Source organism: Heterocephalus glaber, unplaced genomic scaffold (genome assembly GCF_053883595.1).
Source record: "Heterocephalus glaber isolate CG9 unplaced genomic scaffold, H.glaber_assembly_v1.0 deba00001577, whole genome shotgun sequence".
Lineage (NCBI taxonomy): Eukaryota > Metazoa > Chordata > Mammalia > Rodentia > Bathyergidae > Heterocephalus > Heterocephalus glaber.
The window spans coordinates 14914989-14940904 of NW_028258358.1; the positions used below are offsets into that span (position 1 = coordinate 14914989).

General features: G+C 38.2%; 2 pseudogenes; both read left to right on the forward strand.

Moving 5' to 3' along the window:
- The first annotated feature begins 6146 nt into the window (after positions 1–6146).
- Positions 6147–7955, forward strand: LOC101713678 (uncharacterized; annotated as a pseudogene).
- A 7498-nt stretch (positions 7956–15453) lies between these two features.
- Positions 15454–17267, forward strand: LOC101713320 (serine/threonine-protein kinase tousled-like 2 pseudogene; annotated as a pseudogene).
- The last annotated feature ends 8649 nt before the right edge of the window (positions 17268–25916 follow it).

Consider the following 25916-nt stretch of genomic DNA (forward strand, 5'->3'; position numbering starts at 1 on the left):
TCAGAAGATTTAATTTACATATATGTCTTTGTTCTACCTCCTCCCCTTCTTTTGGATGATTTCAGTCCTTCTGAACCAGGGTAAAGGCAGGTAGAATATTGTAAGCAATGTTTTTATAGTCACCCACCTTTTCAGGCAGGTAAACTCAGGTAAGCTATTTTCAGTCTAAGGGCTCTTTGTCTCTTTTAGGCAGAAATGCTGATAGAAGAGTAAAAGAAGTAGTGTATATGTGGGACCACTTCATTTACTGGCACTGGCTATAGTATAACCAGTGGGAAAAATGAAAGGAGTCTACAGTACCTCCAGAAATTCTCAGGTACACCACTCAACTCATACACTTTAAATTTATTTATTTATTTATTTTCACTAGGAATTGAACCCAAGACTTTCCAACTGTGCTACAACACCAAGCCTTTTCTATCTTCAGATAAGGTCCCACTAAGTTGTCCAGGCTGTGCTTGAACTTGCAATCCTGTCTCAGCTTTCCAAGCTCCTGGGAGAACAGGGATGCACTACTACTCCTGGCCTATAACTTCAAATTCTTGTTTTCAAGGCCTCAACCTTTATAGGGAGCACATTTCCTTCCAGGGCATTTCTCCAGGTTCTACAACTCCAAGATGTAAAAAGTTAGATGATAATCTGGCTTTGGATACTTTCCCTAAAGTATTTTTTCCCCTCTAAATTAAACTTATTTTGAGATGGTTTTTAATTCACATTCAGTTAAAAGAAATAATAAAGAGAACTCATGTTCTCTTAAACAAGCCTACCCACCCTCATATCCTGCAAGACTGTAGTACAATATCACAATCAGGATGCTGGCAGTGATACAGCTAAGACACAGAATACCTTCATCATCATAAGAATTCCCTATGTCACTTTTTACAAGTCACATCTTCTACCTCTACATCCCCTGGCAAGGACTAATCTGTTCCCCAGTTCAATAACTTTGTCTTTTCAAGAATGTTATAAGTAGTGAGATAATAACATTTTGAGATTGTTTTTGGTTGTTTTTTTTTAAGCTTGGTATTTTTTTTTAACTTGGTACACTCTCGGTATTCTGATGTCGAACCTCTTAGTGACCAAGTGCCGAAACTGCAACCCAAAACCCATTTATTTATCAAAAAGTGCCAACACTGCAATTAAACCTGAATACTAAGGTTTTAGTTTAGAAAAAATAATTCATACATTAACATCTTTTGTCTTAAAAGAAAAACACAGTAACAGAGTTTTCAATGATACAAACACCTTTTTATTGGAAGGTAAAAGTTTGTATTTGGTGTATTTTTGCACTATCAATGTAATCACTGCTGTTGTATTCATGCAGATAATTTGTCAAACCTTGGCTCATACTTCATTAATTTGAGAGCAACACATGTAGCACTCAGGTCATCTGTCTGTTCTTGTATCATATTTTATATAATTCAAAGAAATGTTCACAAGCATAAGATGATCCCAACAAAATAAGAAAAGCAATCCCAACTGCTTTAATTGTAATCGAGACTGCCCTGAGAGAGCTACAAATTCATAAATTGGCTTTTCATATTAAAAGTCTGAGTCTGCCTATTAGCTCACAGTGGCTTGCCTGAAGAGCCAGAAGTTGGTGTGTGGGAAAGGAAGAACTCACACCACTGGTCACAGCAGAGGTCTCAATGATTCTGTGATGCTGTGACATCTTGGATGGCAGCACAATATTGCAGCTAAGGGCAGCATGACTTGTACATAAAACTTCTATAAAGGCAAAAATTAATCTATGGGAAAAAACAAATTTCTCATTAATCAATTAGTCATTACTGCTAGAATGTCTTCCCTTGTTGCTAGGACCCTGCTCACATCAGTGCTCTCCACTCCACTGTTCCCTACACCTCCCCTTACCCCTTCAAAAAACTATGTGTTCAATAAATAGTGGCAAACTCCAGGAGACAGTCTTAGCCTGATAAGAGCTTTGACCATCCCACCCCCCACCCCGTTTATGCATTAAGATCTTGTCTTGTCATTTATTATCCTGTCACCGTACCCTTGGTCAGGTGATTGATCAGCCTCCAATACATTGACTTAAAATTATTTGGCAGAGCCAGACATGGTGGCACACACCTGTGATCCCAGCACTTGGGAGGTGGAGGCAGGAAGATTGCCATTAGTTCAAGGCCAGCCTGGGCTACATAGTGAGTTCAAGGCCAGCCTGAACTACATAGCAAAACCCTGTCTCAAAAAGGAAACCCAAAAAATTATTTGGTAAAGAATGGTACACTTTAAGCAGAACTACCAACTGTGTTATCCTTTGTCATCCCTTCACACTCTATCTTCTCTCTCTTTTCAAGTGTTGCATGCAGTTCATAGAATTTATTTTTTCAGATGGAGCTTTCTTGAAATTCCAATAGCTTCATTTCCAGATTTCCAAAATTTAACCACTGTAAGCAGGAGAGATCAAGTTCTTCAAATTTGGCTTTAGCTGGAAAAGTAAGAAAACACAAGGTTAAGCCAAGCATGGTGGCACACACCTGTCATCCCAGCACTCGGGAAGCTGAGGCAAGAGGATCACCATGCCTGAACTGAACTACATAGTAAGACCCTGTCTCAAAGAAAAAAAGAAAGAAAGAAAGAAAGAAAATACAAGACTGTTTCCATCTTACAGAATTGTAAAAATGTTACTGAAATTTGCCTTTGCAGTTGATATAATGCTAGAAAATTCCTTCTAGATATCCTTATAGGACTATCTAAAAATGTTGTAGAATTCTCTAAACATATATTTAGCTTTAGAAAATATTTTGGGTGTCTATTTTCAAGGTCTCTTTCAAAAACCTGCAGATTTCTCTCAAATGTTTTTTGATATCAGAAAACAGCCTTTCTGCTGTTTTCCCTACATCTTGTAGTTTTTGTCCAGTACATTGAAGTGTAGTGTAAAATCTGTAAAAATCATGAGAATGTTAAGCCAGACCATATCAGTGAGCTGTGGATATTCCTGTCCTTTTTCATTCATAAACAACCTAACTTCATCCAAGCAGGCTACAAATCTCTCCAGCACAATTCCTCTGCTTGGCCACTGGATATTATTATACATAAGTAAAGCATTATACTGTGCCTGAACCCCATCAAGAAGTGCTTAAAACTGTCAAAAATTATGAGAATGAGCCATGATGTAATTCACCATTTTTTTTGACATCTTTGAGGATATTGTCTAATTTTTTGCTGTTTTGCCTGACACAAAGAGCTTCTTCATGTATAATACAATGAAACTGAATGACTGGATATTTTGCTTCTTTAACAAAGAACTGTATGAAACCAGATGTTACCCCCACCATGCAAAGTGCCTCGTTACTAGTAACTGAAGACACATTTTCTGGTCTTAAGTCTTGTGACCAAAAAAGCCTCCATCACAGCATTATAGATATCTATCCCTTGTGTTCTTCCAGGCAAAGACAGCAGTTTCACCAGTTCTTCTCTCATGATGTCACCAACAGCATAACACAAAGTTATTGCTAGCCTTGCTTGATTATTTATATCTGTGTTTTCATTCAAGTACATAGAGTAACTTACTTTTGTAAGTCAGTGGTGAGCTACTGACAAATATTACTTAGCATGTGATCACTTGCAGGACTCAATCTTTAATAGTATTTCTGCTAAGTGGCATCGCAGAGATACATTGCATAATTTTATCATTGTTTGGGAAATCATGAAAAAGACAATTACTCCCAGACAACATGGCTAGTTTGATAAAATCCCCATCAGAGAAGGGCTTACCATATTTACTATGCCCAGTGAAATTTGGAAGCTTGGAAGCTGTTAGGTGATTTGTTTTAGAAAGAGAGTTGCAAAAACTAAGATACTGGGAATAATATTTCCTCAATTTTCCTGCAAGATATTCTTTTCTTTCAGTTTTACTACACTGAGCAACACTTTTGTGGTTGGTATCAACATGCAGTCTGATACTTAATGTGTGACACACAACATTTTCACTACACAGAATATATAATGCTTTCCCATTACGTTCAGTCACTCCAAATGACTCTGTCGAGACCTCTTGGAGTGAGAATCCACTCTCTGTTTTCAGTTTTGCTTTTTTTTTTGTTTGCTCTAGTCATTTTTTGTTGTTCATTACTTGAGTCTACAAAAACACCAAATTTTTAAAAAATGGGAACACTGAGGAGCTCAGCCCCCCACCAGCACCAAGGAGGTGAGCCTCTCAGGCTGCTGTACCACTACCCCCAAGTGCCAAGGAGCAGAGCCCCTCCGCCCCAGTGCTGAGGAGGTGAGCAGCATACCCCCTCCACCCCTGCGGCTGTTTGGAGCCATTACCTGGATCCACTCCCCAGAGCTGCAGGGGTCATAAAGGACATTGTTCTGAGCTAAAGAAGATAGAGCAGAAGTGAACAACAGAAAGAGGGCCTCTCTGAGGCTCCTTGATGAAAATTGAAGTACATTGGAAAAGTGAAGAAAATCTCTACAATAAAGGCACACCAGACCACCTTAGTTGGGGGAGCAGCAGTGTGAACCAGAGTTGAACAGCAGCAAGCAGATCCCAGCCAGGGCTGTACCCCGACACCAGAGGCTGGGCATAGTGGCTCAAGCCAAGGGCCTGCCTGAAAAAGAGCTGCAGAGGCCCACAGAGAACAGCCAGGGGTTCACCCCAATACCATTAGTAAGTGCACTAGGCCCTAGTCATAAGCTTGCTCACACAACAGAAACTGAGGTGTACAGCCCCCAGCCAAAAGCTCTCCCAAACAAGTACATAGGGGCCCTAGCCAGAGGTACACCTAGATATCATCCCAAGAGTGCACAGGCCCCAGCCAGAAGTCTGCCCAGACAAGGGGTCAGCTCAGGGATCCAGAAGGCCACCATTCTGAACACAGGAATAAGTGCACTCCTGAGCAACAGAGTAAAGGCTGCTCGGTGCCTTCCTGAGAATTAAAGACCACTGGGTGAGCAAAAAAGTGCCTCAACAAAGGCACAGCAGGATGCCTCTGTTGAAATGAGAAGACATGTAAACAAGTCTCAAAACCAGACTTCCAGATCACCTAAAGCAACCCCAAAGGGAAACAAGATGGAACACTCTGATACTCAACCACCTGAACTCCCTGAACTGGAAACAAAAGAGGATCTGGAAAAAATTGAATCAGAAATAATTTCTCAGATAACAGCAGAGATTGTGCCCATAGTGCAAGACATGATTAATAAATCTAGAGCAGCACAGGCAAAAAAAAAAATAGAGAAAATGAGGAACATGATGGAATCCCAACATAAGAAACAAATGGAATCCGTAAAACAGATGCAAACAGATTTCCAGGAGATTAAAAACTCCACTGAAAGTCTATGCAACACATAGAGCCAATGTGAAGACACAATTTCAGATATGGAAGATAAGACTGCTATTAGTGACCAGGAGAAGAAAAATTTCTCTAAAATGTTAAGGGGCCATGAGAAATCAATCCAGCAGCTCAAAGACAATGCAAAGAAGAATAACATAAGACTGATTGGGCTCAATGAAGAAACAGGAGAGAGTGGAGATGACATAAAAAACTGTTCACAGAAGTAATGGCAGAAAACTTCCCAAGGAGGGGAAAAGAACTTGTGATATACAGATAAGTGGGGCATATAGGACTCCAACTAGCCATGATCAAAAAAATCTACACAGAGGCATATAATAGTTAAGATTCCAGAAACCCAACAGAAGAACAAAATTCTACAAGCAGTTAGAGAAAAGAAACAAATCACATACAAAGGAAAGCCCATCAGACTCACACCAGACTTCTCAATGCAAACCCTCAAGGCAAGAAGGGCTTGGAGTGACATATTTCAAGGCCTAAAGAAAAACAGCCTCCAACCCAGACTGATGTATCCTGCAAAACTATCTTTCAAAATTGATGGAGAAATAAGATACTTTCATGACAAAGAGCACCTTAGCAACTTCATGAAAACAAAACCAGAGAATTCACCTTAGCCACCTATAGATCTTGCTGGGTTCACAGGGGAACCAAGTCCTGCTCTCTGGGGCAAGAACTTTCAAGTGACACTTCCTGGATGTGTTTACCATCATTTCTTGGGATACCCTTGACCAAAGATGCAGATTTCTAAGTAAAACTTTAAGGCAGATCCAGAAGATACTAAAGACAGAGCATCTCATTTATTAGATGTTTCTGAAGTAGAAGAAAATGACAAAGGCTGAGGAGTCACTATCACTGGAGGATGTGGCTGTGAGGTTCACCTGGGAGGAGTGGCAGCTCCTGGGCCCTGCTCAGAAGGACTTGTACCAGGATGTGATGCTGGAGAACTACAATGGCCTGGTGTCAGTGGGTGAGAACAGCTGCTCCCTGTCACTCAGAGGGTGCCCCATCAGTGGCCTCTTCTTTCTCAGGTTCTGGAAGCTTTGTGTTTCAAGCCAGCGGGCCAGATGTCCTCTCCATGTTGGAATGAGGAGAGCCACTGTGGGCATTAGAAGATGAAATCCACAATCAAGCGCATCCGGAAATTGAGAAAGCTGGTGATCATCTGCAGCAGCAATTGCAAAATCAAAAAAGGCCAAAGAGGGTGGAACAATGTTATGAACAGAATGCACTTGGAAATGTTCAGAGGTGCAAAAATCATTTTCTTTTAAAACCAAATCATGACATGTTTGATTTATATGGAAAAATTTTGAAACCATATTTAGGTTTGTCCAACCAGAGCAGAAGATATACCATAAAAGAGCTTGCTGAGTTAAATATACATAGGAGATCCTTTCTCTGTGATACTCATGAGCAAACTCATACTAAAGTTAAATCTCATGAGAGTAGAAAACCTACCAGCAGCAAGTCACAATTCCTTAAAGACCAACAAACATGCAAAATAAAGCCCATGAATGTGCTAAATGTAGGGAAGCTTTCCTCGAGAAGTCTCAGCTCACAGAACATAAGAAAATTCATTTAGGAAAAGAAACCTCATGAATGTAATACCAGTGGGAAAACCTTCTACAAAAAGTTCAACCTCACTAAACATCAGAATGTACACAAGAGAGAGAAACCCCATGAATGTGGTAAATGTGGGAAAGCCTTCTTCGGGAAATCTCAGCTTACTCAGCATCAGAAAATACATACAAGAAATAAGCCCTATGTGTGCCCCAAATGTGGGAAAAGTTTTGCCAGGAAATCATAGCTCATTGTGCATATGAGAATTCATACAGAAGAGAAACCTTATTTATGTAGTGAATGTGGAAAAGAGTTCATTCAGAAGGGCAATCTTATGATACATCAACGAAATCACACGTGAGAGAAACCCTGCAGATGTACTGACTGTGGTAAAGCTTTCAGCTAGAAGATCTGCCTCATAGCACATCAGAGATACCACACAGGAAAGATGCCCTTTGTATGTACTGAGTGTGGACAATCCTGTTCACAGAAGTCAGTTCTCATTAGACACCAGAGAATTCACTCTGGAGAGAAACCCTATAAATGCAGTGACTGTGGGAAAGTTTTCATTACAAAGGCAAAGCTCATTACCCATCATAGAACATATACAGTAGAGAAACCCTATGGATGTCATGAGTACAAGAAAGCCTACTCTTACATGTCTTGCCTTGTTAAACATAAGAGAACACACAACAGGGAGAAATGCAGTCATTCAATGAAGATAGAAAATTCTACAGTGAGTCACACCTTATCGGACAGTAGTACACTCCTGCAAAGGAGTTGATGTAACTGTGCAAATACCTTCCGTGACCCCTGATATGTCAAACAGCAGTGGGCTCCTAGCAAAAAGGAGTGTGGTCCCTGTGGGACAGCCAATGGCCAGATGTCCACCCTCAGGGAAAAATAGAGGATTGGTACCAGAGAGAAATCTTATGAATGTAGTGAATGTGGTTGTGCCTCCAGTCATTAATTATGTATTATTTTATGTCACAAACATGTAGGGGAAAAAAAACACCCATATATTCAATGTGGAAAAGCCTTGCTGAATATTTGCTTAAGTGTCACCTTTGAAATCCTATGAACAGAGAAACTAGGAAAGCCTTTTCTGAAATAATGGACCTTATTGTGAATAATCACCATGGATTATCATGGAGCATGTAATGATGAAATGATTGTCAGGAAACCTTTGCCCTCAAGAGGTGCTGTTATATACTGGAGAGAAACTGGGAAGGTGGTACCTGGCAGGACCTTAAGTGGTATCTTCTGCCTTTCTCATTAGCAGATAAAATCACACAGAAAAAACAGTGAACACGCTAATTGTGGAGTGCCTTTAGTAAAAATATTACAGTAATTTTGAAGCAAACAACTCCTGTGAAAGGATGAATGTTTAAGTTTTCTGTTCATTTCCAACCTCATACTGGACAGGATACCTTGAAACATATCCCTATATACTATGTTAGTAATTCCATAATTAAAGAGCCCCAGGGACTGGCAGTACACCTGTAATACAGCACTTGCCCTTGTCCACTATGCCCAAAGCCCTGTATTTGATCCCCAGAACTGGAAAAATAAATAAGCCTCTGCTTCATATCAAAAAAACAAAACAAAACAAACCAGCACTCCAAAAAATTTTAAACAATTTCCTAGGAAAAGACAACAAGGATCACAAGGATCAGGAAGCCCAGCAGAATGAAGCCATCAGGCATGACAAGAAATTAAGCACAAAGGAGGAGATTCCAACAAAAAGAAAAACCCATGACAATGATAAGGCAATATGTATCAGTTATAACCATCAATGTTAATGGTCTCAATTCACCAATCAAAAGAAATAGACTGGCAGAATGGGTCAAGAAGCAAATCCAACAATATGCTGCATAAAAGAAACACATGTAATACAAAAAGAAACTCACAGACTGAAAGTTTAAAGGGTAGAAAACAATACTCCATGTGACAGGAACCCGAAAAAAGCAGGAGTGGTTATCCTCTTTGCAGATCTAGTGGATTTCAAACCAACACTGATTAAGAGAGATGAAGAAGGACACTACATCCTTGTAAAGGGAAGAATCCAAGAGGAAGAGATGACAATCATAAATATCTATGCAACAAACACTAGTGCACCCAACTATATAAAACAAATACTAACAGACATGAAAACTCATATAAGCACTAATATACATTCTTTTTAGATGCGCACAGGTCGTTCTCCAAAATAGAACACATACTTGCTCATAGAACATATTTAAGTAAGTGCAAAGGAATTGGAGTTATCCCCTGTATATTGTCAGACCATACTGCAATGAAATTGAAGATCAACAGCAAAAGAAACCAGAAGAATTTCGTAAACACATGGAGGTTAAACAACACACTTCCAAATAACCAATTAAAGAAGAAATCAGACAGTTCCTACAACTAAATGACAATGCCAGTACAATATATTGGAATCTATGGGACACAATGAAAGCAGTCTTACAAGGGAAATACATAGCAGTGAATACTCATATTAGGAAAACAGAGCAAACCCAATTAAACAACCTGATGCTGAACCTCAAGCTTCTAGAAAAACAAGAGCAGGATAAAACCAAGGCTGATACAAGGGAGGAAATTATAAAGATCAGAGCAGAAATCAATTCAATGGAGACTAAGAGAACAATATAAAAAAAATCAATGAAAGCCAAGAGTTGGTTCTTCAAAAGAATAAACAAAATTGACAAGCCCTTAGCCAACCTTATCAGGAAAAGGAAAGGCCCAAATCCATGCAATTAGGAATGAAAAGGATAAAATTACAACAGACCCAGCAGAAATCCAGAGGATCATCAATACCTACTTCAAGAATCTATATGCCAATAAGATGGAAAACACAGAAGAAATGGACAGATTCCTAGATACGTATGAATTAACAAAGTTGAAGGAAGAAGACCTAAAAATTCTAAACAACCCAATATCAATCAATGAAATTGAAAATGTAATTAAAAACTTACCAACAAAGAAAAGCCCGGATCCTGAGGGCTTCACTGCCGAATTCTACAAGACATTTAGAGAGGAACTACCACCACTTATTACCTTGGTCCCCAAAGCAGAGAAAGACCCAACCGAAAAAGAGACCTAGAGGCCAATCTCACTAATGAACATAGATGCAAAAATCCTTAATAAGATACTGGCAAACAGAATGCAGAAGATCATACAGTCTGACTAAGTGGGATTTATCCCAGGGATGCACGGATGGTTCAACATACACAAATCAATCAATGTAATATACTATATCAGTAGAGCCAAGGACAAAAATCATATGATCATCTCAATAGATGCAGAAAAAGCATTTGACAAAATACAACATGCATTTATGATTTAAAAAACTCTACAAAAAATTGGAATAGACAGTCTCTACCTCAATCTGATAAAAGCCATCTATGAAAAACCAACAGCCAATATCATACTAAATGGTCAAAAACTGAAATCCTTCACACTAAAATCAGAAACAAAACAAGAATGCCCACTATTACCACTCCTGTTCAATATAGTTTTGGAAACATTAGCCACACCAATTAGACAACAGAAAGAAATAAAAGGAAAAAAGATAGGACAAGAAGAAGTCAAATTGTCATTATTTGCAGATGACATGATACTCTATAAAGAAGACCTCAAGAACTCCACCAAAAGTCTTCTAGACTTAATAACCAAATTCAGTAAAGTAGCTGGATACAAGGTCAACACACAAAAATCAAATTTCCTTGACATGAAAAACAGACTGACTAAGAGAGAAATAGGGCAAATAATTCCTTTCACAATAGCATCCAAAAAACTGAAATACCTAGGAATCAACCTAATGAAAGAAATCAAAGACCTCTTCTCTGAAAACTATAGCACTCTAAGAAGAGAGACTGAAGACGATATCAGAAAATGGAAAGACATCCCATGTTCCTGTGTAGGAAGGAGCAACATAGTGAAAATGGCCATACTTCCAAAACTGGTATATAGATTCAATGCAATCCCAATTGAAATCCCAGCAGCATACTTCATGGACCTTGAGAAAACAATCCAAAAATTCATTTGGAACAAGAGACCTAGAATAGCAAAAGTAATTCTAGGCAACAGAGATATGGTAGGGGGTATCAGAATCCCCAACTTGAAACTACATTACAAAGCTACTGTGATTAAAAACAGCATGGTACTGGCAAAGAAACAGACCTGAGGACCAGTGGAACAGATGAGAAGATGCAGAAACAACTCCAGACACACTCAGCCACCTCATCTTTGACAAAGGAGCCAAATACCCCTACTGGAGGAAAGACAGCCTCTTTAATAAATGGTGTTGGAAAAATTGGGTTTCAACTTGCCAAAGACTAAAACTAGACCTATATCTCTCACCATGCACTAAACTAATATCAAAATGGATTAAACATCTAAATATTAAATCAGAAACACTGAACCAACTGGAAGAGAGGTTAGGTAGAACTCTTGAAGACACTGGTGTAGAAAAAGATTTTATGAACAAAACGTCAGTTGCCTGTGAACTAGCACAAAGAATCAACAAGTGGGATCTCTTCCTATTAAAAAGCTTCTGCACAGCAAGAGAAACCACCAGCAGTGTGAAGAGACAACCCACAATGTGGGAAAAAATTTTCACCTGCTGTTCCTCAGACAAAGGTCTACTATCTCGAATCTATAAAGACCTTAAAAAAATCAGACCGCCCAAATTTAAAGACCCAATCCAAAAATGGGCATCTGAAATTAACAGACATTTCTGACAGGTTCATAAACCAAATAAACATATGAAAAAATGTTCAATATCACTGGTCATTTGAGAGATGCAAATGAAAACAACACTGAGATTCCACCTCACCCCAGAAAGAATGGCTGCTATCATGCAATCAACCAATAACAAATGCTGGCAGGGATGTGGGGAAGGAGGAACACTGCTCCACTGATGGTGGGAACATAGACTGGTGCAACCTCTGTGGAAATCAGTATGGAGATACCTCAAAAAACTAGGACTGGAAGTCCCATTTGACCCAGCTGTTCCTCTGCTGGGTATCTTCCCCAAAGAATTAAAAGAATCATACCACAGTGATATATGTGCACCCATGTTCATAGCAGCACAGTTTGTTATAGCTAAAACTTGGAAGCAGCCCATATGCCCATCAACTGGAGACTGGATTTAAAAAATGTGGCTTTTTAATAAAATGGAGTACTACTCAGCCATGAAAAATGAGAAATTAGAGACATTTATAGCTAAATGGATGCACATTGAGGCAATACTCTTAAGTGAAATAAATAGGACACACGTGTAAATACCGAATAGTTTCTCTAGTGTAAGACCCTGAAAGTGTAAATAAGGACTAAAAGTTATAATAGATAATGTGAAATAGGAAGAAAAGGGGCAAAGGGGAAGGGGAAGTGGGAGTGGTAGGGGAAAGGAAAGAAGGGAATCGAATCAATATGAGAAAATGAAAAAAAAGGAAACAAAGTCTTTGTAAATAGGGAGGGATGGAGGGGTTGAAGGGAGGGTAGGGGAATGGGGAAACAATAAGAACCAAGAGAGATTATTTGAAGGTGTAAATTTCCAATGATGAGTGTCATTATATTTTATACCTAAAATGTACCCATAAAATTAATAATAATAAAAAAATAGCCTTCCTCTTTCAATAACAGACTCACTGAAAGAGGAAATGGGGAAACAACACCTTTCACAATAGCACCCCCAAAAATAAAACACTTGGGAATAATCTAACGAAGGAAGTAAAGTAACTGTACCTTGAAAACTACAGCACTCTGAAGAAAGATCAAAGAGTATATCAGAAAATGAAAAGACATCTCTTGTTCCCGGGTAGTAAGAACAACTATAGTGAAAACAGCCATATTTCCAAAACTGTTATATAGACTTAATGCAATCTTGATCAAAATTCCAACAGCATATCTCACATAATTAGAGAAAACAATTATAAACTTCATTTGGAACAAGAAGAGACCTAGAATAGGAAAGGCAATCCTGAGCAACAAAGGTGAGGCAAGGGGAATCATAATCCCTGACCTAAAATTATACTACAAAGCTACTGTGATTAAAAAAAACAGCATGGTACTGGCAAAAGAACAGACTTGAGGATCAATGGAACATATTAAAAGATGCAGAAACAACTCCAGACACACTCAGCCACCTCATCTTTGACAAAGGAGTCAAACACCTTCACTGGTGGAATGATAGCCTCTTTAATAAATGGTGCTGGAAAAACTGAGTTCCAACTTACAAAAGATTAAAACTAAACCCATATCTTTTACCATGCACTAAACTAAAATTGAAATGGATCAAAGATCTAAATATTAAAACAGAAATACTAAATCTGCTGGAAGATAGGTTAGGTAGACCTCTTGAAGACATTGGTGTAGGAAAACTATGAACAAAAACTCAGCTGCATGGAAACTATCACAAAGAACAATTGAGATCTCATTTATTAAAAAGCTTTTGCACAGCAAATGAAACCACCAACAGAGTAAAGAGAACCCATAATGTGGGGGAAAAATTTACCAGTTGTTCTTCAGACAAAGTACTACTATCTAGAATATATAAAGAACTAAAAAAAATCAGACCCCCCCCCCAATTTAAAGACCCAATCCAAAATGGGCATTTGAAATGAATAGAGACTTCTCAGATGAAAAAATAGAAACAGCAAATTAATATAAGAAAAAATGTTCAGCATCACTGGTCACTTGTGAGATGCAAAAGAAAACGATGTTGAGATTCCATCTCACTCCAGAAAAAATGGCTGCTTTCAAGAAATCAACCAATAACAAATGCTGAAGGGACTGTTTGGGAAAAAGGAACCTTTTTCCACTGTTGGTGGGAGCACAGACTGGTGCAACCACTGCAGAAAGTGTTGGAGATGCATCAAAACACTGAAACTAGAGTTTCCATTTGACCTAGCTATTCCCCTTTTTGGTATCTTCCTAAAAGCATTAATAGCACAGCAATAGATGTTCACCCATGTTTATAGTGGCACAGTTTGTAATATCTAAATGTTGGAAACAGCTCAAATCCACATCAACTGGTGATTGGATAAAGAAGATATAGGTTTTTAAAAAATAAATGGAGTACTACTTGGCCATAAAGAAAGATAAAGTAGAATCATTTATAGCTAAATGGATACACCTTGAGATCATACTCTTAAGTGAAATAAATAGGACACACATGTGTAAATACCAAATTGTTTCTCTGGTGTGAGAAACAAAGTGTAAACGAGGTCTAAAATGTATACTAGATATTGTGAAATAGAAAGAAAATTGTCAAAGGGGAAGGGAACGGGGGGTGGGCATGGAGGAAAGAAGAGAAAGAAAAAATGAGAAAAGAAGGAAATTATGGAAACAAAGCTTTTATAAATAGGAAGGGATGGAGGGATGGCAGGGAGGGAAGGAGCATGGGAAAAAAAGATATAGTATGTAGAAGTACAAGTTCCCTATGATGACTGGCACTTCATTTTTTATTTCCACGTGTTCAGTGGAATGCATAAAAAGATCATTGATTTTAGTATGTTGATTCTGTTATCCTGGAATCTCATTAATCTCATTTATATCTAGGATTTTGCATGAAAACAGTCTTATCTATAAATATGGAGGTTTAATTCTTCCTTTCAATTTGTATGTGTATATATGTATATATATATACATATGTATATATATACAAATATATTATATATGTGTGTGTGCATATATATATATATATTCTTGCTTTATAGTTTTAGCTAGAATTTCCCACACTGTGTTGAATTCATAGTGGTGAAAGCAGAAATCTTTATCATCTTTCCAATCTTGGGGAAAATAACTCTGTCATTGACAACTACGGTAAGTAGGACATTAGCTGTAGTTCTACTCTTTATCAAATTGAGGAATTTATCTTCTATTATTGTATTTCTGAGAGGGTTTTTTTTTTATCATGAAGACAACAAATTTTGTTGAGTGCTTTTCTTTGATTGATGTTATCATATGCTTTTTTTTTGTTTAGTCTGTTATTATGGGAGTTGAATTTTAAGTATTAAACCAGCTTTGCATATCTGAAATAAATCTCGCGTGGTCTTTTAAAATATTACTGAATTCTACTTGTTAATAATTTGCTAATGGAGTTTCCTCCTTGGCACTGTCCCACTGCTCTCCTTCCCAACCACCATGAACTGAGCAACTTTGCTCCTCCACATCTTCCTCCCATCATGTTTTTTGCAGCCAACTGACTATAGATTGAAAATGGGCCACTCAATAGTGAGTCTTCCAACCAGAGTTTGTGCAGCATGAGATCCTTGAGTGATAAAGACTCCTGAAAAAAAGCAGAATGACCACAAAATCAGAAAAGAAAAGCTGAACCATGCGAAACTAGCCAAGGGAAAGGTACTCCTAGGGGACAAAAAAATAGTCATTATTTTGAGTTTCTGGGGTAAATGGGCCAGGAACCAGCCCTGGCAGAAGTGTTGCACGATCCTCACTGCAACATTCCTTATCCAATCCCTTACCGTGGCGAGTAGAGAAACTCCTCTATGGTTTAGATGGCAGTGCTGTGAAGAAGGCGTTGGAGGAGCAATGCGCTTTTCCAACCCTCATGTCAGTAATGCTAGCAAAACCTTGACTTGACAAAGAGCAGTTAGCACAAAGGGGAGCTGGCCTCTGCTTCACTTTTGTATCAACTCAAAACAGTCCCTCTTCTATGGGATCTGGCAACACAGAGCATTCCTGAAGCTCCCAAAAGCAGATCTCCATCCAGCACAGACAGACCCAGTCTGACCTCACAATAGAAAAAATATCTACACTAGAAAATAGTAAGAATTCTGACTTAGAAAAGAAGGAAGGAAGAATAGATGATTTATTAATTTCAACTGTGACTTAAGATGGCAAATTGATGAACAGCACAAGATGCTAGAGAAATACAAAAAATGATTAAATAGGTGTGTCACAATGAGCAAGAAACTCCTTAAAGAAAAGTCAAAACAAGAGAAGCTGGCATATAGAGACAAGAGCATGAGGGACCTCTTGAGATTGGGCCACTTTACTACTGTCCGGCATGGGGCCTCCTTTCCTGAACAATGGACAGATGGTTATGCTTTCCAGAATCTTATCAAGCAACAAGAAAGGATAAATTCTCAGAGGGAAGAGATAGAAAGACAAAGGAAAATGTTACCCAAGTGGAAACCTCCTGCCATGGGTCAGAAACAGCAGAAAAGCAAGACAAATAGTGCTGAAAATGAAACATTAATATTAGCAGAATACCATGAACAAGAAGAAATCTTCAAACTCAGATTAGGCCATCTGAAAAAGGAGGAAGCAGAGATCCAGGCCAAGCTGGAAAGGTTAGAAAGGGTTAGAAATTTACATATCAGGGAACTAAAAAGGATACTTAATGAAGATAATTCACAATTTAAAGATCATCCAACCCTCATTGACAGATACTTGTTGTTACATCTTTTGAGTAGAGGAGGTTTCAGTGAAGTTTACAAGGCATTTGATTTAACAGAGCAAAGATAGGTAGCTGTGAAAATTCACCAGTTAAATAAAAACTGGGGAGATGAGAAGGAGAATTACCACAAGCATGCATGTAGGGAATACCATATTCACAAACAATTAGATTATCCCAGAATAGTTAAGCTGTATGACTACTTTTCACTGAACACTGACTCCTTTTGTACAGTATTAGAGTACTGTGAGGGAAATGATCTGGACTTTTACCTGAAACAGCATAAATTAATGTTGGAGAAAGAAGCCCGATACATTATCATGCAGATTGTGAATGCTTTAAAGTACTTAAATGAAATAAAACCTCCCATCATACACTACGACCTCAAACCATGTAATATTCTTTTAGTAAATGGTACAGCGTGTGGTCTTTCCAAAATTTGGTGGATGGCATGGAGCTAACATCACAAGGTAATGGTACTTATTGGTACTTACCACCAGAGTGTTTTGTGGTTGGGAAAGAACCACGAAGATCTCAAATAAAGTGGATGTCTGGTCAGTGGGTGTAATCTTCTACCAGTGTCTTTATGGAAGAAAGCCTTTTGGCCACAACCAGTCCCAGCAGGACATTCTACAAGAGAATACTATTCTTAAAGCTACTGAAGTGCAGTTCCCACCAAAGCCCATCCTTACACCTGAAGCAAAGGCGTTTATCCGGCGATGCTTGCCCTACCGAAAGGAGGAGCACATTGACGTCCAGCAGTTGACCTGTGATGCCTACTTGCTGCCTCACATTTGAAAGTCAGTCTCCACAAGTAGCCTTGCTGGAGCTGCTATTCCATCAACCTCTGGGGCATCCAATAACAGTTCTTCAAATTGAGACCTATTCCAAGGCCACAGACTGTTCAACACATGAAGTAGACAAGTGCCATTCAGCAGCAGGTTTGGAACATAGCGAATCCAAATGGATCTCATGAAACCTGTACCAGGTGCTTTTATTTTCTTCCCTTTTTTTTCCATCCATAGAGCATGACAGCATCAATTCTCATTGAGGAGAAACCTTGGGCAGCTCTGGCCAAGCCTCATAAGAAAAGGCCCCTACCAAGGTTCCGGCATCAATGGCCACTGTGTGTGGCTGCTCTGAGTGAGGAAGTAAATTAAAAAGAAAAGCTGGTTCCATGTACTGTGAACTTGAAAACTTACAGACTCAGAGGGGTCCCTGATACAATGCTTCAGATGAAGAATGTGGACTTGAAAATACAGACTGGGCTAGTCCAGTGTTTATATTTAAACTTGTTCTTTTCTTTTAATAAAGTTTAGGTGACATCTCCTGAAAAGCTTCTAGCACAAAGGCTCAGCTGGGGATGGTGTTTGACTTTGGAGGGAAAAAGTTGCCATTGCCAGTTAAAGGCACTAGAGTTAGTGTTTTATACCTAAATAATTTCAGTTTTTAAAGATATGCAGCTTCCTTCTCCCCTTTTTTATTTTTGAAGGAATACATTTGGTCATAAAGTGAAACTCGTATTAGCAAGCATGCAGCAATGTTCATTCCAATCAGATGCAGCTTTCTCCTCCGCCTAGTCTCCTGCTTGCAACTGCTTCCCTCATCTCAGTGGGGAAAAAAAGGAGATGGGAGTACTGAGATGTGTGGATTTTTGCCACTGGACAAAGAATGAGGTTAGAAGACTGCAGCTTGGAGTCTCTCTAGGTTTTCAACTATTCACAACTTGAACACTTGACAGTTATTCCTTATAATTTGAAGTGCTATTTTTTTAAATAAAGGTTCATCATCTGTCAAAAACAAAACAAAAAAATAATAATTTGCTAATGATTTTTACATCTCCATGAAGAATATGTCTGTATTTTTCTATCTGTTTTTTGGTTTCAGTATAATGTAAGTTTCATGAAAGGAACTTAGAAATATTCCTTTGTTTTCTGTTTTTCTGAAAGAGATCATATAGAATTGGGGCTAACTCTTCTTTAAATGTTTGGTAGGACTCTCCATTGAAATAATCTTGGGATGGAAATTTCTTTTTGAAAGATCCTTTTAAACAACAAATTTAACTCCCTTAATGATAGCAAAACTATACATACCTAATAGTTTTTAAAAACAAGTGCAAAGATAGAGCTAGAGTCTGTCAAGGAGAATGTGAGAAGACAGTCCAATAACAAAATTTGGAGATATAAATATTGTATAAAACACTGATTTTCAATACAGTTTAAAGTCATGGATCCTTTCTATCAAATGAAGCCAGATACTGAACACTGACACAAGCCAGCTGCTCTGATTAAATTTCAGGTCAGAAACTTCCTCCCTTGTTAGGTACAGTATCTGCAGGGATGCTGCAAGAGAGCATAGCTAGAAACACAGACAAGAATGTTCCAAGTGTTTAAATTTGGAAAATCTCTAGGTCCAAAGGGGCAAAAGTATTCACAAGTGATTTTAGTATAGCACAGAAAAAAGTCTTGAGATGGGGAAGCCTTGACATTAGGTCTGAAGAGAGTGGCTAGTGCTTTAATGTGAAAATATATATCCCTGCTGAAGTGCTCTTGTGAAGGGAAAAAGGACACCTCAGAGCCGGAAGCAGTGGCAAGTGCTTGTAGTGTCAGCTACTTAGAAGGCTAAGGCAGCAGAATCACTCAAGCCCACTAGTTCAAGACCAGGTTGGGCAACATAGTGAGACCCTATCTCAAAATAAAACACAACATAACACAGGGTACCCGAGAACCAACTCAGATTGTCGATTGTCACTTCTACCTGAGTGCTTCCTTATGCAGAAAACAACAGACTTATCAGATGTGCTCTTAAATGCACATTTTTCTATAGTTTTAATATGTTAGTAGTCAATAAAACTTAGTTGGGGGAAAAAACTTTACTACTTGGTTTCTTTAACCTAAACTAGAACTTCCACAAATGCAGTAGTAAGTCTAAGTAACCTATCACCCTCTTCCCATTCCTGGCATCTTAAAAATCTTATTCTTCTGTGAGGACTCCCAAAATAAGGGTTATCCTCTTCAGTGAAAATTTTGACAAAACAAAAAGCTCTACTTCTTTTAAGTTAACTAAAAACTGATTAGTTGGATACCTATAAAATAATATATAGTTTCCATCCATTTCAGCATTACAAATATAGCATATGTGAGGACTCTTATAATTAATCAAATCAGTAATCAAAGAATTTTTGCCAACAGTTAAGTTTTTGGTTTTTATTGAAACTATCTGAGACAAAACCATTAAGTACCAGAGACCTCCTCTTCTATCATTCTTTAATTTTTGTTAACTCAATATTAAGTTGTTAAAAATGAAAATGCGAAGTTAGTAAATCGTCCAATAATAAACTACTTTTGACGGCTACCTATTTCTAATTCCACAAGTACAGATACACCTATAATTTCTAAGTATTCTTTCCTGACACTTCTAATATTACTTTGGTAAAAATCAGGATAATGTCTTTGACATAGGTATATTTACCTGCATTTCCAGGCATCCTGAAAAAAAACCCTTAAATTTAAAAGTAATCTTTAGGATAAATAAAAACATCTTAACTTTAAAAAGTTTCAAGAATGCATAAGACCTTAAAAGCTTGCTGCTAAGACAGGCTTGTGACCAAGACAGGCTTGCAACCAAGACAGGGTGAGGAGGACCCCCCCAGGCACACCCACAAGCCCCAGCTTGGCAACGCAGGTGCCTCCAACAACAGCCCCCACCCACTCTGCCTCTGGCCTTCTGGCTGTACAGCTACTGGGTTCCACACTGTAGAGGCACAGGGGGACATAAAAGCCATTGTCCTGAGCTGCAGAAGTGAACAACAGAGAGAGGGCCTCTTTCAGGCTCCATGATGAAAACAAGCCCACTGGAAAAGTGAAAAGAATCTCTGCAATAAAGGCACACCAAACCACCGTGCTTGGTAAGTTGGAGGGATCATCAGCTCCCATCAGAACCTGGACTTTCTTCAGGGGAAGGGCAGCTGAAACCTACAATAGAACCTTGCAGAGTGCAACCCTGCAGGAGTATAGGGAGCTCAGCTTGGGACTTGCAGCCAGAAATCTGCCTGAATCTCACGGGCCTTGAACAGCTTACTGAGATTCATTGACTTATAACTGCACACTGCTGCCCACATTGTCTATTGTGACAGCACAGACATACCCTGAAGGAGGCCTTTCATTTTTAAAGGTGATAGATTAATAACTACCACAAACTGTCATTCTCTAATGATGTATTTGATGCTATGATGTTGCTGATTGTATCACTTGGGTCAAGGTGTTGTGATTGATCTAATCAGTTGTCCTTCCTGGTATAATGAAAATGAGATAGCCTCAGAGCCATTAGAGACTCAAAACCTAAAGACCAGCTATATCTGGAAGACACCTCTGAGAAGCAATCATTCCATAAGGGTTCTAAATACATCAACAAAGATACTTACAATAAGCAATTTCAAAATATCAACCCAGGAACTAAACCAAGGACAGTACCAAAAACAAAAATGAGAAGACATTTAAGCAAGGCACAAACTCAGACTTCCACCCCATAAAAGGAAAATTCTAGGGGAAATGAGGTGGAAAAGTCTGATAATCAACCACCTGAACCGACAGCACAGGAAGTAACAAAACAGATGAATGAGGCTCTAGAAAAATTCAAACCAGAAATAATCTCCCAGATAACTATAGAGATGGTGAGCAGAGTGAAAGACATGATTAGAGGCTCTAGAACAGAAACTGATAAAAAAAAAATAGATGAGCTCAGAATCATGCTGGAAGCCATGAATGCCCTGCATAAGAAAGAAATGGAAACCATGATTGCCTAACCTAAGAAATGGAATCCATGAAACAGATTCAAACAGATATTGAGGAGATTAAAAACTCCACTGAAAGCATGCAGAGAAGATGAAGAGAATCTGAAGACAGAATATCAGATATAGAAGACAGGATTGCGGTGAAGGACCATGAAAATAGATTTCTTTAAAATAATAAGGGATCACGAGAAATCAACCCAGCAGCTGATAGATGATGCAAAGAAAAATAACGTACGACTGATAGGAGTCCACAAAAAAAAAACCAGGAGAAAGTACAATTGACATTAAAAAAAAAAACTGTTCACAGAAGTAATAGTAGAAAACTTCCCAGACAGAGGCGGAGAACTGGACATACAGAGAAGTGAGGGATATAGAATTCCACCTAGCCACGATAAAAAAAAATCAACATCTAGACATATAATAGTCAGGATCCAAGAAACCCAACAGAAGAACAAAATCCTACAGGCAGTTAGAGAAAAAAAACAAATCACCTATAAAGGACAGCCCATCAGAATCACAGCAGACTTCTCAACACAAACCTTCAAATCAAGGAGAGCCTACAAGTCATGTATTTCGAGTCCTAAAAGAAAATAACTTCCAACTTAGACTGTTGTATCCTGCAAAATTATCTTTCAAAATTGATGGGGAAATTAGATACTTCCATGACAAAGAACACCTGGGAAATTTCATGAACACCAAACCAGCACTCCAAACAATTCTAAGCAATATCCTAGAAAAAGCCAACGAAGGTCACAACTCCATGAAGCTCAACAGAGGGAAGCCACCAGGCAAGGTAAGAAACTAAAGGGAAAGGGGGAAAAAGAAATAAGAGCCAACAACAGTAAAACATCATGACAAGGATGAGTCAGTATCTATCAATTATAACTATCAATGTTAATGGCCTCAATTCACCAATCAAAAGAAGTACACAGAATGGATTAAGATGCAAAACCCAGCAATATGCTGTATACAAGAAACACACCTAACTCAAAAATTAATAGACTGACAGTAAAAGGATGGAAAATGGCTCTCCATGCAACAGGAACCCAGAAAAAAGCAGGGGTAGCAATCTTATTTGCAGACAAAGTAGATTTCAAACCAAAACTAATTAAGAGAGACAAATATGGTCACTACATCCTTGTGAAGGGAACAATCCGAAAGGAAGCGATGACAATCCTAAATATAAATGCACCAAATATGAATGCCCCCAACTATACAAAACAAATATTACTGCACATGAAAAACCAAATAAGCACTAATACAATTGTAGTGGGGGACCTCAATACCCCAGTATCACAAAAAATTAACAACAAAATTCAAGAACTGAACAAAGCTATTAACAAATGGACTTAATAGATATTTACCAAGTGTTCCATCCCACAAAATCAGAATACACATTCTTTTCAGATGCACACGGGTTATTCTCCAAAATAGACCACACGCTAGCTCATAGGACATGTCTAAGTAAATGTAAAAGAACTGAAGTTACCTCCTGTATATTATCAGATCATAGTGAAATAAATTGGAGATCAAAAACATGAGAAACTGCAAAACTCCCACAAACACCTGGAAATTAAATAACACCCTCCTGAACAACCAATGAGTCACAGAGGAAATTGAAGAAGAAATTAGACAGTTTCTACAAGTAAATGATAATGCCAGTACAACACACAGGAATCTAGGGGACATAATGAAAGCAGTTCTACGTGGGAAATTCCTATCAGTGAATGCCCATATTAGGAAAACAAAGAGAACTCAGATAAATAACCTAATGCAGAACCTCAAACTCCTAGAAAAAGAAGACCATAACAAACCCAAAGCTTGCAAAAGAGAGGAAATTATAAAGATCAGAGCAGAAATCAATGCAATAGACTAAAAGAATGATACAAAAAATTAATGAATCAAAGAGTTGGTTTTTTGAAAGAATAAATAAAATCTATAAACCTTTAGCCAAACTTATCAAAAAAAGGAAAGAAAAGGCTCAAATCCATGCAGTTAAGAATGAAAAAGGGGAAGTCACGACTGACCCAGCAGAAATCCAGAGAATCATCAATATCTACTTCGAGAACCTGTACTTTAATAAAATGGAAAACAAAGAAGAAATGGACAGATTCCTGGATACATAGGAATTGCCAAAGTTAAATGAAGAAGATATAGAAATTATAAGCACCCCAATTACAATGAGTGAAATTGAAAATGTAATAAAAAATTTACCAACAAAGAAAAGCCCAGGTCCTGATGCCTTCACTGCTAAATTCTACATTTAAAGAAGAACTAATGCCATTACTCTTTCAACTCATCAAGGAAACTGAAAGGGAAGCAAGGCTTCCAAATTCATTCCTGGAAGCAAGTGTTACTTTGATTCCAAAATCAGGGAAAGACCCAACCCAAAAAGAGAACTACAGGCCACTCTCCCTAATCAACATAGATGCAAAAATGCTCAACAAGATACTGGCAAACAGAATACAGATGGTGATCAAGAAAATCATACACCCTGACCAAGTTGGATCTATTCCAGGGATGCAAGGATGGTTCAACATTTGTAAATCAATAAATGTAATACACTATATTAACAGAGTCAAGAACAAAAACTGTATGATCATCTCAATAGATGAAGAAAAGGCATTTCACAAAATCTAACACCCATTCATGATAAAAAACGCTACAGAAAATTGGAATATCTCAACCTGATTAAGGCCATCTATGAAAAACCAACAGCCAACATCATACTAAATGGTCAAAAACTAAAAACGTTCATGCTAAAATCAGAAACAAGACAAGGATGCCCACTATCACCACTCCTGTTCAATATAGTTCTGGAAACATTAGCCACAGCAATTAGAAAAGAGAAAGAAATTAAAGAAATAAACATAAGAAAGGAAGAAGTTAAACTGTCATTATTTGCTGCTGATATGATACTTTACATAGAAGACCCAAAAAACTCTATCAAAAGACTTCTAGACTTAATTGACAGATTCAGTAGAGTAGCTGGATAGAAGCTCAACACTCAAAAAACAATAGCCTTCTTATACAAAAATAGCAGACTCACTGAGAAAGAAATTAGGAAAATAATTCCTTTTACAATAGCATCCCAAAAAATGAAATATCTAGGAATCAATCTAACAAAGGAAGCAAAAGACCTCTACACTGAAAATACAGCACCTTGAAAAAGGAGATTGAGGAGGATATAAGAAAATGGAAAGACATCCCTTGTTCCTGGGTAGGAAGAACCAATATAGTGAAAATGGCCATACTTCCAAAACTACTATATAGATTTAATGCAATGCCAATTGAAATTCCAACAATATACTTCACAGGACTAGAGAAAACAGTCCAAAAATTCATTCAGAACCAGAAGAGACCTACAGTAGCAAAAGCAATTCTGGGCAACAGAGACATGGCTGGGGGTATCACAATACCCAACTTGAAGCTATACTACAAAGCTACTGTGATACAAACAGCATGGTACTGGCAAAGAAACAGACCCAAGGATCAGTGGACTAGATTAGAAGATGCAGAAACAATTCCAGACATATTCAGCCACCTCATCTTTGACAAAGGAGCCAACCACCCTCATCAGAGGAAAGATCGCCTACTTAATAAATGGTGTTGGAAAAACAGGATTTCAACCTACCAGAGGTTAAAACTAGACCCATATCTATCACCATGCACTAAACTAAGATCAAAGTGGATTAAAGATCTAAATATTAAGACAGAAATACTAAACTTGCTGGAAGATAAGTTAGGTAGAACTCTTGAAGATATTGGCATAGGAAAAGACTTTATGAACAAAACCTCAGTAGCACGGGAACTAGCACAAAGAATCAACTACTGGGATTTCATCTTAATAAAAAGCTTCTGCACTGCCAGAGAAACCAACAACAGAGCCAACAGACAACCTACAATGTGGGAAAAAAATTTTAGCAGCTGTAACTCAGACAAAGGTCTACTATCTAGAATATATAAAGAATTGAAAAAAATCAGACCCCCCAAATTCAAGGACTCAATTCAAAAATGGGCATCTGAAATGAACAGACATTTCTCAGACAAAGAAGTAAAAGCAGTAAATAAATACATGAAAAATTGCTCAACATCACTGGTCATTCGAGAGATGCAGATGAAAACAACACTGAGATTCCACCTCACTCCAGAAAGAATGGCTGCTATCAAGAAATCAACCAATAACAAACGCTGGTGGGGGTGTGGAAAGAAAGGAACCCTTCTCCATTGTTGGTGAGAGTGCAGACTGGTGTGACCACTATGGAAATCAGTGTGGAGATACCTCAAAGAACTAGGACTGGAAATCCCATTTGACCCAGCTATTCCCCTGCTGGGGATCTTCCCCAAAGAATTAAAAGACTCATACCACAGTGATATATGTGTGCCCATGTTTATAGCAGCACAGTTTGTGATAGCTAAGACTTGGAAACAGCCCAAATGCCCATCAACTGGAGACTGGATAAAGAAAATGTGGGTTTTTTTTTTAATAAAATGGAGTACTACTCAGCCATAAAAAATGAGAAATTAGAGACATTTATAGCTAAATGAATGCACATCAAGGCGATACTCTTAAGTGAAATAACTAGGACACACATGTGTAAATACCAAATAGTTTCTCTAGTATGAGAAACTGAAAGTGTAAATAAGGACTAAAAGGCATAATGGATAGTGTGAAATGGGATGAAAAGGGGCAAAGGGGAACGGGAAGTGGGAGGGGTAGGAGAAAGGAAAGAAGGGAATGGAATTAATATCTGAAAATGAAAAAATGTAAACAAAGTCTTTGTAAATAGGGAGGGATGGAGAGGTTGAAGGGAGGGCAGGT